Consider the following 18,426-nt stretch of genomic DNA (forward strand, 5'->3'; position numbering starts at 1 on the left):
AGGAGAAGTTAAGTTGTCCATCCTTTTCTTTTTGCCCTGGTGGTATTCTGTAGGACTACTTCTGCAGATCCCCAATTTCAAAAACAACCCACTCCTCTAAGCTCTCACAGCCCTGATCTCCCTGATGCCCCAGCTATGGCTCCATTATCACTACCTCCACATATGGTATGCCTATCCCAAGACTGAAGCAACTGCCAGCCATTGCCAAACTCTGAGATGCTTCTCACCCCCTCTTAAGTGTCTCAATTATAACTATAACAGCATAACCAGTTCTATGGAACAGTACGTCGTTAAAAAACTGAACTGTTTTATGTTTCCTCATTAACCTCTAGCTGACACAACATCTAATCAAAGCATATCCATGATCATTTGTATAATCATGTATGATTTCATACCATAGAAAACATACAAACTCAACCTACATCATGATTAATCTCCTGGCAAAGAGAAGGAAAAAAAATCAGTTCAGAGTTCTCCAGCCAAAATATATAATAGATCGGCTAATACGTGGCATTGCTCATTTGTGAACATAGCATGCATTTAATTCAGCATTTGCAATGAAGATGTAGAACGGCAAATGACAAGTGCTAAAATTAATTCCCCAGGTATAATTTGAAATGTATTCCACAAATATCCAAAAGAATGAGGGAATAAAAATCTGGCAACTACAGAATAGGGATAGGAAATGATGTTGAAAGGCATGATTGTACAAAGCTAGATTAAAGCAGAAAGGCCAGACAGTGCCCAGGAAGCAGAGTTGGCGAGGTAAGACGAACCCATCAGAACTACAGATGCTTCTTGGGTAGGAAAGGGAATAATGCAGAACTTAAGTGAACTTAAGTGAAACGTAGACATCATTCTCTAAGTACCAGCTTGTATGCAGCCCTGAAGGATGAAGGAAGAAACCATCTGATGGCTAACAGCACTAAGTACCCTTCCTCTGCACTGCTGTTGTTTGAGATGACGTCTTCTCACTCTCCGACCTCCAATCACTCCTGCCAGTGTTTACAGTATTGATTGTTCCAAGATCAACAATACTTTACCAGTTTTGCATGCCTAGATAAGAAAACTATTAAAAACTGTAAGAACTTAAGGAAAGCAAACCGGAGGGCTAATGAGCTGGGGGCTGTGATGGGCAGAGGAAATGAGAGCCAGATTGGCTTAAGCAATCACATTTCCAGCACAGACCCAAAGAAAATCAGGCATATTGTGTGGGACAAACAAATTCCAATTAGAGAATAGATTCCAGCATTGACCTAATTATCTAGTGTCCAGTTCCATTTTTATGGGATGAATCCAGCAAGTCAAATAAATTCTTGGAGCCAAAGCCACTCCTTCTAATAACAAAAATTACTTTCCTTTTTTCTTCTTGAAGCCCCAGATGGCCAAAAAATAAAATAAAAATCCCAGAATATTACTTTTTTGTTCAGTTTGAGCCTTAAGTATAACATCTATCTGGATAATATGACTTCCATGGGTCCATGTAGAAAATTTCTATGCAGTCAAGGGAGGTGCGAGGGGGTTCTTTGAGAAAAAGAGTTCAAAGGAAGGACAAGAAGCCTCAACTTTGAAAGGATAAAGCACCAGTAAAATCGATTGCTCCTAAGTAAATTATTAGTTGAACGAAGAGGAAGGATTAAAGCTAATACTGGGAGCTCCTTGTTAAGCTGAGTGGTTGTGATCCAAGTGTTCCCGAGAAACCGTCTCTAAGCTAAAAGTGGGTAGGAGAGAAGCAACTGTAGTCAACTGTAATATAGCAAGTATCGGTCACGTGATTTAATTACAGAAATGAAAGCAGCCCAGGAATTATGTGGTCTATTCAAGCCTGCGAGGAGCACGAACAAAGAATATAATTATACATCAAGCCTGTTGATTAAACAATTACTATTTAAAGCAGATATAGATTTAAAATTAATTTGCTTCTGCATTCTGAGGATTTGGGGACCAAGATAAACAGTGTTTGAAGTTTAATTATCTGTGTGTGTAAGATGAAGGGGCTCATTTCAATTTGGTTAGCGCGGCGGAGCATTCTGGATGGTATAAAAGGACACATCCAACATCACGGCAAGTCTCTCTGCAGCACCGAAACGTGTGATTAAACTGAGCAAGAAGGCCTGCTCAACCTAATCCCCAGAGAATGGGGGGATAGTGCAAGAGACACTGTACAACTGCACATTAAAATTTAAATGAACCTTAATATGAAGTTTACCTGGAGGGTGAATACACTATCTGCAAGAGAACAAAGGCCAAGCACACAGCCTTAGCTCCACCACAGAGACAGCTGGGGAGTGGACACCTTTACACAGGGCCAGACATGTAGAACACTTATCTGCCAGTTACTCTAAATGGAATGACTCTTATCAGCAGCCACAAGTGCAGTGTCCCAGGGCAGAACTGCAGAGTTGAGGGGTGGGCATGATGCAAGGATGAGTTGGATTTGGCATGAGAGACAATAAACGAAGAGCAGACTACTCCAAAGTTAAGGGATGGCTGTTGCAGTGATGCATGGCACCATCTCTGTGTCTGCACACGTATTACAAACCATAATAGGTGAGATTTCCCGTCATCAAACTGAGCTCACCAGTTGTTATGGAAGGAGCATGTGCTTAGTGACCTGGTTGTATTTGAAACACCCAACCCCACCACCAGCTAGAAGGTGACACGCTCTATCTTGTTTCTGTGAAGAAGGGAACTGGGGAAACTTGAGTTTCCTCAGCAAAGCATCTGTTTTCCTGAGTTCTTTCTGTTCCCTGAGCAAAATGGCAGCAATCACTTCTTCGTTAAGCAGCTGCAAATATTAAATATAATGTAAAGTTCCTAAGCATACCCTGTTCCTCATTAAGAAGCTTGCAGGTAGTCACCATTGACTTCTGGATGAAGACTAACATCAGGAAGGCATTGCTGCTACCTACCTTCTTTTGTGCTCTCCATCCAAACACTACCTCCAGCCATGGCGACTTTCTGGCAGATGTCTACCTCCTTGCTTCCAAGTTTATCCATTTGCTTCTTCCCGCTGTCTTGGAACATGTTTCAGTCCTCTGCTTCAACTGGTTGGCATATCCTTATCCTTAAGATTTCCCTTCTTCTCGCCTTAGATAGTAGCTAAAAACTTGGGTTTGAATGACAACCATCTAGGTTCAAATTCCAGATGCCACCACTTACCATTCATGTCACTTCTGTCCGCTGAGATTCCTTTTCTGTGAAGCAGCTGTGACTAATATTACTTATATCATAGGATTGTTACACTGGCCCATGAGTGATTGCTGAGATGCTCTCAAAACAGAGCCCATCTTATGGGAAAACCTTGGGAAATTGCTCTCCAAGCATAGTCCCCAAAAGTCTCTTGCAGTAAGTACTTGGGATCTAGAACACTTGGTCCCCAGCTCAGTGCCATTAGAAGGTGCTAAACCTTTAACGTCTATGGCCTAATAGGAAGATGTCTTAGATTACTGGAGGTGTGTTTTCAGAGCACATGGTAGAATTCCAACTCCTTGTGATCTTTCTTTTTGTTCTCTGGCATAAAGTGAGTGACTTTGTTCCATCACATGCCCTCCTGTGCATGCCCAATACAGGCACAAAGGCAAAGGAGCAAAATGACCTTGACTAAAACCCCCACCTTGTTAGCCAAAATAGACCCTTGTCAGTCTGCTTACTGCCTCACCTTTTTCACAGAAACATAAAGGCAACTAACACACTTCCATTTACCACACTCACAATTTTCGGTTTATATGATTATTCTTAGCACACTTGTCTTTCCACTAGAGCAAAAGCTCCATGGGGCAGGAATTTGCCTGTATGTGAATCCATACTCCAGAAGTTGTCTCTAATAGGACAGACACACATTTTCTGAACAATAGTTGAATGAAAATGTTAGTTTCTGGTATGCAACAGAGCCTTGATAAATGCTATCTTTCAAACAACAATCCATTAATAATGGCAACTGATTAGCCAAAGGCAAATGTTCATTCTCATTTACTTTGCCCAGTGGTTCTCAAGTAAGGAAGATTTCTGTCTCCTAAGCTATATATAGGGGTACCAAGGTACTACTAGCATCTCCTGGGAGCTGGCTAGGGAGGCTACTAGGTATATAGTGAACATTAAAGCAGTCCTACCACAGGGATTGATTGCTTAGCACAAAAGGCAATGGTCCCTAGGCTGAAAGAACCTGAATTCTGCACTTGTCATTTTCCCCTAAAAGTTTAATTCAGTGGTTGAGTTAGGGATAGGAGTCTGCCAGGGACAATATCTTCATCCTTGGCCCAGCTTACTTTTCAGGTTCCAAGGCCATTCTTGCCCCTCCCCATCAGGCCTAGGTGAGCACCCTTTCTTCTCATCATCCCTTTGCCAGTTGTGAGACTAAAGCATGAGAGTATGGGCCCTTTCCTTTGGGTCAGCCGTCTCCATCGAACCTGTGTTTCTAGTCACACCAAAACTCTCAACAAATGAAACTTGTGAGCTCCGCTACTTGGCTTTCTGAGTAGAACAGATTTGAATAAAGACCATGAAGTCAGAGCCGGGGTGTAGATCAGTGTTGACATGTACAAGTTGCCATGCATAAAACAGAGTCAAGACAAAGAGGACTCATTCTGACAGTAAGTGCTGTGCTCAAAATCTATCAAGACATAAAGTCACAGGGATGAATTACAGGATCGGAGGGAAAGTGGAATAAATTATTCTGAATTGGAGCTCAGATAATATCAGATACTCCATAGCACTCAAGTGTTAGAGACTGATAAAAATTAAAGTCTAATATTTCATTGACTACAAAAAGTGGCATGAACATAATGGTTTTAAAGTATGTTAAACAGAAGTGACAAATATTGTCTATTGTCGACAATGTGCAAAATCTAGACGCTGAAGCAAAATAAAACCATAGTGCTGGGCTCTAAGACTCAAGAACATCATTCTGACTTGCAGACTCTCAGCTCTGGGATTTTAATATCCACTCCTTACCTCATGCTCACATGGCTTTTTTCTCAAGCTAGGTTTGCCACCACACTCGATTGTTGAAGAACAAAATGATTCAGCCACTATAGAAAACATTTTGGCATTTCCTTTAAAAGGTTAAACATAGAACCACACAACCCTGGGTACATAGCTAAACAACATGAAAACAGATACTCAAACAAAACATGTATGTGCTTATTTGGAGTGACACTATTCACAATAGCCAAAGTATGAAAAACCTCTGATGTCAATCAACAGATAAATGGTGTAGAGGAATTTGCCTTAATTATCTGATTGGCTAATAAAGATGACAAATAGCCAATCACTGGGTAAAAATGATGAGGCAGATTTTCCGGGCAAGACAGGAAGAGAAGAAAAGGGGTAAGAGTTGGAGGAGACAGCGTACGGAGGAGGACAGACAAGAGAGAAGTTGGAAAGAAGATGGAGTAGAAGCACATGGCCTGGAGAAACTGCAAATAGAAACAGGGATGTCTTAGCTGGGGAAGAAAGTGGTGTGGAATCAAATCTGCCCAGTCTAGGTATACAGTTCATAAATATACAACTAAGTTGCAGTTTCCTTGAATGGGCTAATTGGGGTGGGAAATTTACTGCACCAAAATGGTTAAGCAAAAAGTAGTGCATCCACATAAGAGACTACTATTTGTGGGAAGTGGCTCCGCTCTCGCCATTACAAGGTGGCGCTTGGCATAGGCATTGCTTAAGAGAAAAGACAACTCCATATATGGAGTTGTATGCGCTGAGAGGTGTGGTTACCTGATCACCCCACCTCACATCATTGAGAGTGGCCAATCACCAGTGACTTCGTGGCAGTTGCTGATAGGATGAAGGCAATGCTTATAAGGGGCTGCGGGAGCTGGGGAGGAGACAGAAGAAAAGAAGAGAGAGAGAAGAAGCTTGCTGTACAGGGATAGCTGAATAAACCGCTTGAAGAAGAACACGGTTGCCATTGCCTTATTCCGCTGCTGGTCAGACGTGGGTAGTGACAAGTGGTGCCAAAACCCGGGAACCACCAAAACCTCTTGGTGTTCAGAACTTCTTGCGGCTTCAGGACAGTTGACTGGGTAAGCTCCCAGGTAAGTGGGACAAGTTAGGCTCTCGGGTAGGAGACAAGATAAGTTCCCAGGTAAGTGGGACAAGTTAGGTTCTCGGGTAGGAGACCAGATAGGTTCCCGGTATTGGGACGAGTTGAAAGTGACAGTTGAAAGTGAAAGTAGGTTCCTGGTTAGTGGGACAAGTCAGGCTCTCGGAAGTGACTATAAAGTTCCCAGGTAAGTGGGACAAGGATAAGTTCTTGGTTTAGAGACTATAAAGTTCCCAGTTTGGGGACAAGTTAAGCAGAAAAATCTAAAGGAGTAGAGCTTAAGAAGGCTACTTTGGAAAAGTTCTTACAGGCCGTGGATGAGGTTTCGGTTTCAGGGAAGGATCTTAAGATGGCCAAGGAACGAAGGGTCCAAGAATGATAATGTTAATTGATTTAACTTTTAAAATGGGTGTGATTCTGAGTTGTATAGTTATATTTTTCCTCTGGACAAAAGGTCAATGTATAGGTTTTTCTCGTTACTGGCTTAAGGAAAGACTAATTTGGGAAAAAGGTTTTTCTATGAGTTTTTTGATGAGGTCATTAAAGTAGTAGTTATATCTTCCAGAATTATATGGATCAGATACAACAGAGGTAGGCCTCCAGAAGACTAGATTCCAGAGAATTAAACAAAATAATTATCTTGATACTAAAATTTGTTTTGAGATTTGTATATTATAGAATACACAGCTTTGGTGAATGAATCTTATCACCTGCATGTTCACTGATGCCCTGTACTTCCAGCTGGATGCAGTTAACACAGGCATCAGAGGCTTATCAATTTACCATTTCCTTCATTCCTCTTCTAATATCTCAATGCCCATGTTCAGTTTGAAGAAGTTAATGAAGAGATGGTGCCCCAATTCCCTGAACTTGGGGACTGAGGTGGTTAATATTAGACTGTCTTTCTAGGGAAAAGTAATGGTTTTATTGGAACAGGAAAAAAGAGGTAAAATTGATCACACAGCTATAATTTATTGGTAGAAATCTGTATAATTGTTACTAAGCTGATGCAAATTCAAGGATTTCATTGGTATAATTTCTTCAATTGAAAATTTGTGGGTACAAGGCTTGTGTGGGCCTGCTTAACACCTGGCCAGTATTTAGATTGGAAAGCCTATTTCATAGAATATTCAGGTGAATATGTGGCTCAAAATCAGGCAGCCGGACAGCAACAATGGGATCAGGACATGCTTTTAGGACAAGGTAGATGGACCATCTTGAATATCAGAGAGAGAAAGGGTTTTGAAAAGCAGTTCTTCTCTCTCTGGGTTGTGTCAAAAAAAAAAAAAAAAATGAAAAGGTTGTTTCAGAGCTCTCCTAGGAACAAGAGAAAATTCAGGAGACGTCTTGAGTTTCTCTCTTCCACAGGAGAAATCCTTAGTTCTGCTTTCTTTGTTTATTGTCTTGTCCTTGGTGCACCAATGTCCACATGTGTCAATTGTCTTTGTTTCGTTGTCTGAATGAATGAATAGTGTTCTATGTTTCAGGTTCAAAAGAAAAGATTGTTAAAACTGCTTGATCCAGCCTTTGATCTAGTTTACCTTGGTTTGAAGGGCAGTCTTAATATGCACAGCAGAGGTTGATAAGTTACCCTACACCTGTAGCTGAGCTGGAAAAACCTTTCCAGGAACTGGTTGTCAGCATAAGCTGCTTTTAAAAGGCCCAGCAGCTTTTTGGCTTCTATGATAAAGAAGAGTTGTCTTTCTTAGAAAAATCTCAGTGAAATATGAAAATTTGTAGGGAAATAGGAGGACGTTTATCTAATGCAGGGCTAGCTGCTGCTGTGATGCAAATGACTCGCGGCACAGGTGCAGCAAATAATAATGTGTGCTTTAAGTGCAGGCAACCAGGACACCTGAAGCATCAATGCCCACAGCTGCAGGGTAATCAGGATCAAAGAAGCCGAACTCCAGGTTTATACCCGAAGTGCAAAAAGGGAAATAATTTGGAGGCACCATCAGCTATGACCCTGTTTAGGACATGCAGGGATTTTGGTATCACTGCCGCCATCGTGACACCTATTGCAGTGTCAGCTACTGCTGCTACTGCAGCAGGCCAATGCAGCTATGGCCCTGGATACACAGAGGCAGATTAATTCTCAATTGAGAGCCGGCACTATGCTGGTGAATCAAAGAGTGGATCTAGTCCAGGAGCAAGTAGACGTTCTCATGGAATTAGCTCAGTTGGGCTGTCAGTGGAAGTATACAGGTCTTTGTGTGACATCTGTAAGATATGAAAATGCAAGTCAAGCAGCTCATTTGTCTAGAAATTTGTCTCAGTATTTTACAGGAAATTGGAAGGAAGATTTCAATGGCTTGATGCAGAAGCTGCGGCTAGCCATGGTGCACATGAATTCCACCCGTGTTGACCTGTCTGTTGCTGAGGGCCTGGCCTCCTGGATCCAATCTGCAATGAACCTAAAAGAATGGGTGGGAATTGCAGCCCTTAGCTTTTTGCCTTGTTCTTGTCAGTTGCCTAGCACTATGGTCCATTCTGAAAATGCATATGCAACAGCGCAACGCTAATGCCATGATTGTTCAAGCATTTACTGCTTTTGAAGGAGGCCAGTCCTCGCAAATCTGTCTAAGCTATTTGAAGAGCTCTGAGTTGTAACATGCAGCAGGATGTAGGCGTGGCACCGCAGAGGGCGCTGTATCCCCTCGGACATATGTCTGACTGCATACAGGTTTTGCCCTAGTTCCTGTCCCCTGGAAAACAGCATCGGGTTCGGTCGCCCATGGTAACCATACTGTAGAGGGCAGGTGGTGAAAATGGGGTTGACAATCTCCCTTCAAATACAGGGGGTCAGACCTCTATGTCCTTCTGTTTGCATAAAACAAAAAAAGGGGAGTTGTGGGAAGTGGCTCCGCTCTCGCCATTACAAGGTGGCGCTTGGCATAGGCATTGCTTGAGAGAAAAGACAACTCTATATATGGAGTTGTATGCGTTGAGAGGTGTGGTTACCAGATCACCCCACCTCGCATCATTGAGAATGGCCAATCACCAGTGACTTCGTGGCAGTTGCTGATAGGATGAAGGCAATGCTTATAATGTGGGAGCTGGGGAGGAGACAGAAGAGGGAATAAAAGAGGACAAGAAGAGAGAGAGAAGAAGCTTGCTGTACAGGGATAGCTGAATAAACCGCTTGAAGAAGAACACGGTTGCCGTTGCCTTATTCCACTGGTCAGACGTGGGTAGCGACAACTATTCAATCATGAAAAGAAATGAGATGCCGATACAAGTTACAAGAGTTACAAGTTTGATGAACATCCAAAACTAGTATGTTAAGTGACAAAAGATTCCATATTATATCATCCCATCTATATAAATATTCTGAGTAAATCTATCCACAAAGACAGACTCTGGATTGATTTACCAGGTTCTAAAGAAAAAGGAATATTCAGAAAAAATGCACAGCAAGTCTTTAAAGGGTAAGAGATTCTACTCACTAAACAGTACAGAGTGAAGGAGATGTTTGAACTAGATGGATGGCGTGATGGTTTGTATATGCTCTGCCCAGGGAGTGGCACCATAAGAAGGTATGGCCCTGTTGGAGTAGGTGTGTTACTGTGGGTGTGGGCTTTAAGACCCTCATCCTAGCTGCCTGGAAGCCAATATTCTGCTAGCAGCCTTCAGATGAAGATGCAGTGTAAGCAGCCGACCTGAGGCGGACTAAACAGAGCCGCAGACCTGATGGCTGACTAAAGGAGCCGCAGGTCTGTCGGCTTAGTAAAGCGGTGCCACTGACTCAAGGCGGCTGACTGCTGAGTGAAGCAGCGCCGCCTGCCTCAAAGCAGCTGACAGTGCATGCGCAGTGCACTTTGGAATTTGACTCCAGTCCCTCCCGAACGGGGCATGCAAATGAGGTACCACTAGGGTACCACGAACCTGCCAATCACCCCCTCCCTCCCGGGCGGGGTATGCTGAGTTGTATGCATATGAGGCACTACAAATTGACCAATCGAGCACCTCCATGTGCTTTGCCCCGCCCAGGGCTGAGGGTATATAAACAGCCCGTTCTGGGCATTCAAAGTCTCTCCCAGAAATCTAAAAGAGCGTTTCCAATAAAGGCTGTTGAGAAGGATCCGGTTCGTCGCGTCTTCCTTGCTGATCTAGCGGGTGCAACAATGCAGAACTCTTAGCTCCTCCTGCATCATGCCTGCCTGGATGCTCCATGTTTCTACCTTGATGATAATGGATTAAACCTCTGAACCTGTAAGCCAGCCCCAATTAAATGTTGTCCTTATAAGAGTTGCCTTGGTCATGGTGTCTGTTCACAGCAGTAAAGCCCTAATTAAGACAGATGGTAATTGTAAACACCATACATATATCAAGGCCTCTTACCTCTGTAGCATCTTGCTGCACCTGGCAAGAGTTGTCATCAATTATAAAACCATTAAGCTCTTGAAATAAGAAGATGATTCTATGAAAAAGACCATTCTTTGTGATCAGCAGATAATCAAGTAAGAATATGTCTCACTTCCCATTCTTCTTTTCCAACATGAACAGTGATAAAATGATAAGGATTAGCAAGAGGAGCAGAAATTTGGGACATGGCTCAGTATAAAACATGCAAGTTTTCAGTGGATCCACAGCGATGTGTCAGGGGCCTGTTCTATGACTAGTACAGACAGAGTTCATATGTTAAAACCCAACTCTTAACATGACAGTATTTGTAGGTATGGAATTTAGTAGACTGAGTCATGAACAGGATAAGTGCCCTTATTAAAGAGAGCCAGAGAGACCTCTCTACTTCTACTATGAGAGAACACAGTGGGAAGATGGCCATCCACGAATCAGAAAATGTTTCCTTGTTAAAACCACATCTTCCTTGATTTGAACTAGCCAGTATTCAGAAATTTAAGAAGCAAATTTTTGTTGTTCAAAAGCTACCCAGTCTATAGTACTTTGTTATAGTAACAGAAACAGACTTAGATACTAGCACTAGGATTGTAGTATCTCTAAGACTCAAAAGCACTATCGTAATTCACAAATTTAGAACATTGGTTCTTGAATACTCATTCTCTTTAGTATTTATGTTTTTTTACAAACCCAATTTTATCTCCAAAACTTTACGTCCAATATCCACTATTTCTTTTTAAATGAAATATTTTTAATTGAAATAGAATTATATCATGTCTCCCTCCCTTTCTTCCCTCAAGGCCTTCCCAGTTACCCTACCTTGAACTCTTTCCATACCTCTCTACTCTCAAGTTGAGAGCCTCTTTTTCTATTTTAGTTGTTACTCCTGTGTGTGTGTGTGTGTGTGTGTGTGTGTGTGTGTGTGTGTACAAAAATATGTATATAAGGTTTCAAGGCTGACAACTCTGCACTAGACAACTGATAAGGGGGTTCATCCCAGGAAAGGCTAATTCCTCTCCTAGCAGTCAATAGTTAACACAGTTCTTTGTCTAGGGGTGGATTCCCATGAAAAATTTCCCCTTCCATATTAACACATCCATTGTTATTGCTATTATCCCAGACTCATTTGTGCATCCATTACTGTGACAGACTGTCTCACAGCAGACTTCCTAGGTTTCTGGCTCTTACTATCTTCCAAAAGCCTCTTCTGAAATGTTCCCAGAGCCACAGATGCAGGAGCTGAGATGTAGATGTATCCATTGGGGCTGGATTCCATATGATCCATTGATCCACTATTGTCTCCAATTTCAGTATTATGTGATCATTTCTATTTGCTATAAAGAGAAAGATCTCTGATGAAAGGTGCTAGCTGTACTTAACTGTGGGTGTAAGGATAAAATTTTGAATGTAGCAAGGAGTTATGCTGTCTAGTAAAGTGGCAGTAATAATTTTTCTCTAAAGTCCAAGGCCTCACTAATCCTGGGAAGCTGGCAAGGTTTCCCGGTACCAGGCATGGTTTTTGTCCTTTTGAGTGGGCCTGAAATCTAATTAGACAGTTCTTGGTTGCCACCAACATGGGAGTGCTATTTCTTGCACCTTTATTCAATATCTTGCCATACTGGTAATTGTCGTGGTTCATAGGAGTTACAGCTGGGTAGGATTTAATTGCTTCCTTCCCTTGGCAACTTGCATACTATTTTCTGGAACCATGAGAGCTAAACCAAAATAAAGAGGCTTTCAGGTCAAATCTAGCTAAAACCATCCTACTCATATGTTCTAAGAGTATGGTGTCTTCAACAATACAGGACCACTATTAATACCTAAGAGGCAATCAAGGGCTACATCAATAATTTATATTATTTTGGGACTCACTTAGACTACCCTGACCAACCCTTCAATAGGTGGCTTCTTGTGTTTGATACTGGGGTTTTTATTAGTCTACAGCTCTTGTGGGGAGCATTGTCAGCCCAAGCAACTTAGCTTCCATAATGTGTACTATAATTTTCACATATATTAAGGGAATATAGATAAAAATGCACATATACTTACGTTTATTATGTATAAGCCTACATAAATATAAAACAATATGATTCCTTGATATTTCATCAAACAAACTTGGTATTATTTGTCCCCCTTTCTCCCATTTATTAAATTAATTTATTAAATTAAATCATTCCATTTATTAGCCTCTCCCAATTATTCCATTTCCCACTTCACAGTTTTCCCCTTCTATTCTTAATTATTATATTCTTATTCTTATATTTTTATATTATTCTTAGGTGACTACCTAAGTTAGTCACCTCTTCCTGATTAAAAAGAAGAGTGAAATATTGGTAAGAACCCAAAGAATCTTTCTGAAAAGAAACTGGTAGGATCAAAAAGGAACACCCCCCCTCAAAAGGTAAAGAGTAAAAAGTCAGTTCATGTCAAAAGAATCAATGTCAAAAAAAAAAAAAAAAAAGTCTGGTAGATTTTCCAAATTCAAATTTCCTGTACCACATCTTCATAGCATGGGTGGGCTAGCTTATCGCTGAAAAGGGTATTGGTCCCTCTCTACTTGCACAGTGAACTTAAAGTAATGTTCTTCCCAAATATTTTCCTTAAAGAAACATAACCCCATAGTTAATAATGATTGTCAACTTGGCAGGATCTAGAATCACCTAGGAAACAAACATCCTGGCATGTCTTTAGAGTAGTTTGAAAATTGGGTTAATCAAAATGGATATACCGGCACTATTCTGTAGGCTAGGATCCAAGACTGAGTAAAAAGAAAAAGGTGGTTCAAGTGCTAGTATTGAATTTTCTCTACTTCCTGACTATAGACTCAATGAGAGCACATGTTCCTACTGCCGTGGCTTCCCAGCCATGATATATTGTAGTGGTATGAAAGAGAATGACTTCCATGGGCTCACATAGTTGAGTATCTGGTCCACAGTTGGTGGAACCGTTTAGCAGAGATTGGGAGGTGGAATTTTGGATGAGGTGTGTCACTGGGGACACTCTTTGAGGCTTCAAAAACCCATTCCATTCCCCTCTATTAGTTCAGCACTTCCTATTTGCAAATCTAAATGTAGCCTCTCAGCTACTATACCAGCACCATACTGGCCTACCTGCTGCCATGTTCTCCACCATGGTGGTCATGGATTCACCTTCTGAAACTGTAAGCCCAATAAACTCTTTCTTCTACAAGTTGTTTTGGTTACAGTGTCTTATCACAACAACAGAAAAGTAACTAAGACAGGGTATCCTCAAACTGTGAGCCATAAGAAACCTTGCCTCCATAAGCTGCTCTGTTCAAGTATTTTGTCAGGGTAGTGAAAAAAGTCACTTCTGGACATGAGCCAGGCCACCATGTAGAACATTACTGGACAACCAGATTTGCCTTTACTTCTTGAAGAAGAGTACACGTAGGCTCATAAAACACTCATAGAAGGTCCTGCCACAGAAACACAAGCAAGTTGCCTTGGAGGAGAAAGAACAGATACTTAGTTAAATGCCCAATGTTCTTTTGTTCCCTCTTGCCTTGAGTATACAACATGAACTACCAATTAAAAATTAAATGAAAATTAAAAATAAGTGACTGCTGCCCATCTTGCTAATGACATTAGGCAAAGCACTTCAGGTCCCATTTTTTTTTTAAATTTTCTTTAGATTTTAGCATTTCTGTCTCAACTCCAAACCTTGGACAAGTCTTGGGAGCCCAGTCACCTAATGTGGAACAGATTTTCCTCTGGGGTGTTCAGACCTAGCTATGAGGTTCAATCGATGCCCCTTCTCACAGATGGAACTTAAGCTCTTCCAAAACATACCCTTCTGTATAGACCAGAGCAAGCGACTGTTGAATGTGATGAACTCAGACCCTAAGCTCTGAGGAAACAGGAAATTACACACGCCTTCATGAGAAATTTGGTGTCGTTGAACCAGTACACTGTGTTCTGCCTTTCGGTATTATTAAATCCAATTCTGGGTGGCTTCTGGAACAAGGCAAGTAGACAGGATTTCTTTGGGCTAACATCTGGAAGCATACATGTCCCACACAGTTAAGTCTATGGAAATGGGATTCAAATGCTGGGACTGTCCTGTGCCAACCTAAAGACCATCACAGCACAATGTCTCAACGACTCCTTAAGACAGCATCACAAACTTGGACAATGGTTGGCAGCAGTCAGCTTTTAGCTTTGCCAGGCTGGGTTTTTTTAAGGGCAGAAAGCATTTAATGGCTATGAATACTTCATTTAGCTCTTTTTTTTTTCTAATGCATTATGAGAAGTTCTCTTTTCAGCACTTGACTCTGCCAAATATCCAATCTCAACATCCCATCCAACTAACAGGGGAAATTTCATCCAGATCTTTTATTAAGCCTTTCTGAGGCACTCAGTGCTTGCAGGGACTTTGAAATAATTTAGTAGCCAAAACTTGTGTACTGACTCAGGTCACCACATACAGAAAGGAAATTGCCCTCTTACTGTTTAACACTGACTTTGCAGAGAAAGACCCTCGAGGCTCTAGGGAGATTTATAGCTACTTGCCAAGATCTTATTGGAGTGAAAATGAAGTACAAGTCTAGACTCTCAAACCTCCCAGGGCTTGTCTTATACAGACAAAAGGGGCAGCTGACTCCCAGGTCGAGGTGAACAGTGACTGAGATGTCTCCAATGTGGTCTGTGACAGTTCTGGAGTTTTCCATTAGGCCTATGCCTCAAGGACTCTTTCTGATACAAACAAAGCCTGTATTCAGACAGCTGAAGGTATTGCTTAACAGGACTGATACATTAGTTAGCTAACATATTAATTAGTTTTCCTTTATCTGTATGACCTGGTATTGCCAACCAAGAGAAGGAGACCTGAAACAAGGAAGCTTGAAGCAGGCGATTTGGGGTAAGTAGGCTCTGAGGGAAGAAGACAACAGTCCAAAGCATGGACGTGTCTGGAGCAAAAGAGGTGAACTAGCTAAGAGGTATCAATGGGCAGAAGAAAGGGATAATGCTACCAGACATCAACTTCCATTGAAATGGAGCAAGAACAGAGGAAATAAAAACCAGATTTGGCATGGTTGACAAGTCTGCCCCAGGCCAGCACTGCTTGCCAGGAAAGAAGAAGCCAGTGGTAAGAAGATGTGAGTTTTTGAGTCCTCAGGAAATTACTTACCGGGAAACAACAAACTGTTAAAGACTTGAAGCTCCTTCAGTCTTCACTCTAACTCCTCCAGAGCAACAATACCAACCAACCAGAGCTCCCAGGGTCTAAACCACCAGCCTGAGAGCACTTTGGGAGAGACCCATGGCTCCAGCTGTATATGTAAGGGAGGATGGCCCTGTAGGGCATAGGTGGGAGAGGAGATCCTTGGTCCCATGAAGGCTGGATGCCTTGTGTCAGGGAATTCAAGGATGGGGAAGTGGGAGTGTGGGGGTAGGTGGGGGCACACCCTCACTGAAGCAGGAGGACGGGGGATGGAATAGGGGGGTTCCTGGGGAGGGGGATGGGGAAAGGGGATAACATCTGAATTTTAAATAAAATATCCAATAAAAAAAAGACTCGAAGCTAAGAGTGGCTTATAGGACAGGACCAGGACAAAGGTGTATGTAAGAGTTTCTCTGACTTGGGAAATGGAAGGCAGATCCTGGAACTTCCATGGGACAGTCATGCTCGCCCACATCCTAGGGAGGCAGATGACCCTGGCACAGTCCATAGTCCATGTTGTGGTTAAACCTCTGTGTACATCTCTCCGAGTCTGCCTACACTTCCTGATCTAAAAATGGAAACTTGCAGATGCAGATGCCCTGTCTTACCTTTGGCATCAGAAAAATGTCCATGAACTTTACCACACCCATACTTACTCCCCTCTTCTCTCCCAGCATCTGCTTTTTGTTCCATCTAGGGCTGCCAGGGCAAAATTGTTCATAAGAGATATGGCCTCTTAAGTAAAATATATTTAGTGGTAAGTTGATAAAGTTTACCTAAAGTTTTTATTACATATTTAATACTGGAAACAGGTTCTTTCCTATATCCAAAGGCCCTGGCTCCTTAACTTTCATGGACTTCTCCTCAGCTCTTTGATGCCCCCACCTACATGCTGTGCCAATTGCATCTCCTCTCTGTGCTGAGGCTTGAGCTGGATCCTGAAAGATCATGGTGGAGAGATGCTGCCACCCTTCTCTGACAACTCCTGCTTACTTGTCTGTTTGTTCCCTAAGGTTTTTACCCAATGTGTTGTCTCACTCCGCCCACTGTGTGTGTGTGCATGTGTATGTATATGTATGCTAACATTTATGTGTGAGCGTGTATGTGTGTGTCTGTGTGTCTGTGTGTATGTGCTTATATTTATGTGTAAACATATACATTCCATAGTATGCATACAGAGTTCAGAGGACAGCTTGAAGGAGTTGGTTTTCTCCTTTCAATATCTGGGTCCCAGAGACAGAACTTAGGTCTTCAGGCTTGAAGACTTGTGATTTTCCTCCCTGGGTCATCTCAGTGGCTTACAGTTCTCTTTTCTTATAAATTAATCCAAAGAGAACCATTAGTTAAAAGCTTAAGAAAATCCAATGAGAGAAATTTCTGTTTATAGACAAAATGTTCACATTATTTTTACTACACCAGTCTTCACAGGTAACAAACTGAAATTTTCATAGAGACATTAAATAGAGACGGTAGACAATCAGTCTAAATGAACAGCTCCTTTCTGGGGACTTCAGCCATCAGAGCAGGTTGGCATGGATGAGGAGAGAAAAGTGAGTCTGCAGCTTTGGACCCTGCCCTACCCATGTTCATAAACTGACTGCTCAAGTAATTGCCATGCATGCTGTGGCCAAGCCATACCTTTTTAAAATATACTTGATTCTGCTAAGTCCTAGTTTAATCTTGGGTTACTAAAATGAACTAAAAGATTCAAAGGAATCAACAGTAAGCTTACAGTTATGGAAAGTCACATTCCTTGGGGCCAAACATAAAAATCTTGTGAGGCTGACAAAGAACCAACTGAGTGACTCACCTACCTAGAAAGGGACAAAATTGTTCCATACAAGAAAGTGAGTTCTTTCCAGTTGTAATGTGGGACAAGTTATTTAGACTCTTGGATGCCTTATCTACAAAATGGCATAAATTAGTTCATGTCAGCAGGTTGTAAGAATTCAGTTGAAGGTTTATGGGCTATGTATAGACCAAGCCTGCTCTAGCTTTGCTATACCACTATAAGCACGTTAAATACCAGCATTTCAAGGGTGGAAATCTTTGGCCTCCAAATGCACTCCGAGGTAACCGTAGTTTACATATTGTTAACAAGGGTAGAAAATCATTCACAACTGAAATTTTTGCATTGCCCTTTGGGACAGCTGACAACACCCTGAACTATCTGCCCCAAAGATAATGTTACCTGATTCTGGCAGCCTCCATGGCCAAGAGACCCTGACTATCTCTGAGAGACTTCTTCCTACCAGGCAGAAGGTACCCACCCCGTGTCCTTTCTCTTACCTTCCATTTTCCCCACCTCCTCCCTTCTCTCCGACCAGCTGAGAGCCTGCAAGAGCTTGCCTAGCCTCAACTCTGGGTTGTTCTTTCGCCTTTAAAATGCCTGCCCAGATTAATCAGTAACCATCAGCCCTTGGCTGCCACTGGGTCTCTTGCCCTGACATGAGTCCCTTCTCCTGCCAACCAGAAGATGTGACGTTTTAGGGAAGATTCAGTTCTTGGCCTTTACCCTCCCTGCCTGTGACAACCTCCTTTGAAGGTTACCTGTCTTCACTGGCAATCTTGCACATGAATGCAGAGTTAAGTGAGTGCTTGACCTGACCTTGGAGAAGCACACCAGTCTATATATGAGTTCTTAAAAGGACCACTTGACATTTGCTGTCTTATTTGTGTCTAGACTGGGAAAAAGAAGCCTCATGTGGAGAGATTCTCTCTTAGGTCTGGGGATGTGGCTTGTGAATGGCACTTGTCAACTAAACCTTGCAGTGATATTCAGCAGGCGCAGAGCAGAGGAAATGTTAATGAAATCCTGCCTAGCTGCGGGAACA

The 18,426-nt window shown here is 42.1% G+C and overlaps 1 long non-coding RNA gene across 1 annotated transcript in view; it reads right to left on the minus strand.

The window, feature by feature from the left end:
* LOC143435103 (uncharacterized) overlaps window positions 1–17,941 on the minus strand; it is a 109,273-nt gene extending 91,332 nt beyond the window's left edge. The window contains exon 1 of the long non-coding RNA XR_013105104.1: window positions 17,882–17,941. This is a non-coding gene — a long non-coding RNA (uncharacterized LOC143435103). The remainder of the gene's footprint in view (window positions 1–17,881) is intronic.
* Between the last annotated feature and the right edge of the window lie 485 nt (window positions 17,942–18,426).

The sequence above is a fragment of the Arvicanthis niloticus genome, chromosome 19 (genome assembly GCF_011762505.2).
Source record: "Arvicanthis niloticus isolate mArvNil1 chromosome 19, mArvNil1.pat.X, whole genome shotgun sequence".
Lineage (NCBI taxonomy): Eukaryota > Metazoa > Chordata > Mammalia > Rodentia > Muridae > Arvicanthis > Arvicanthis niloticus.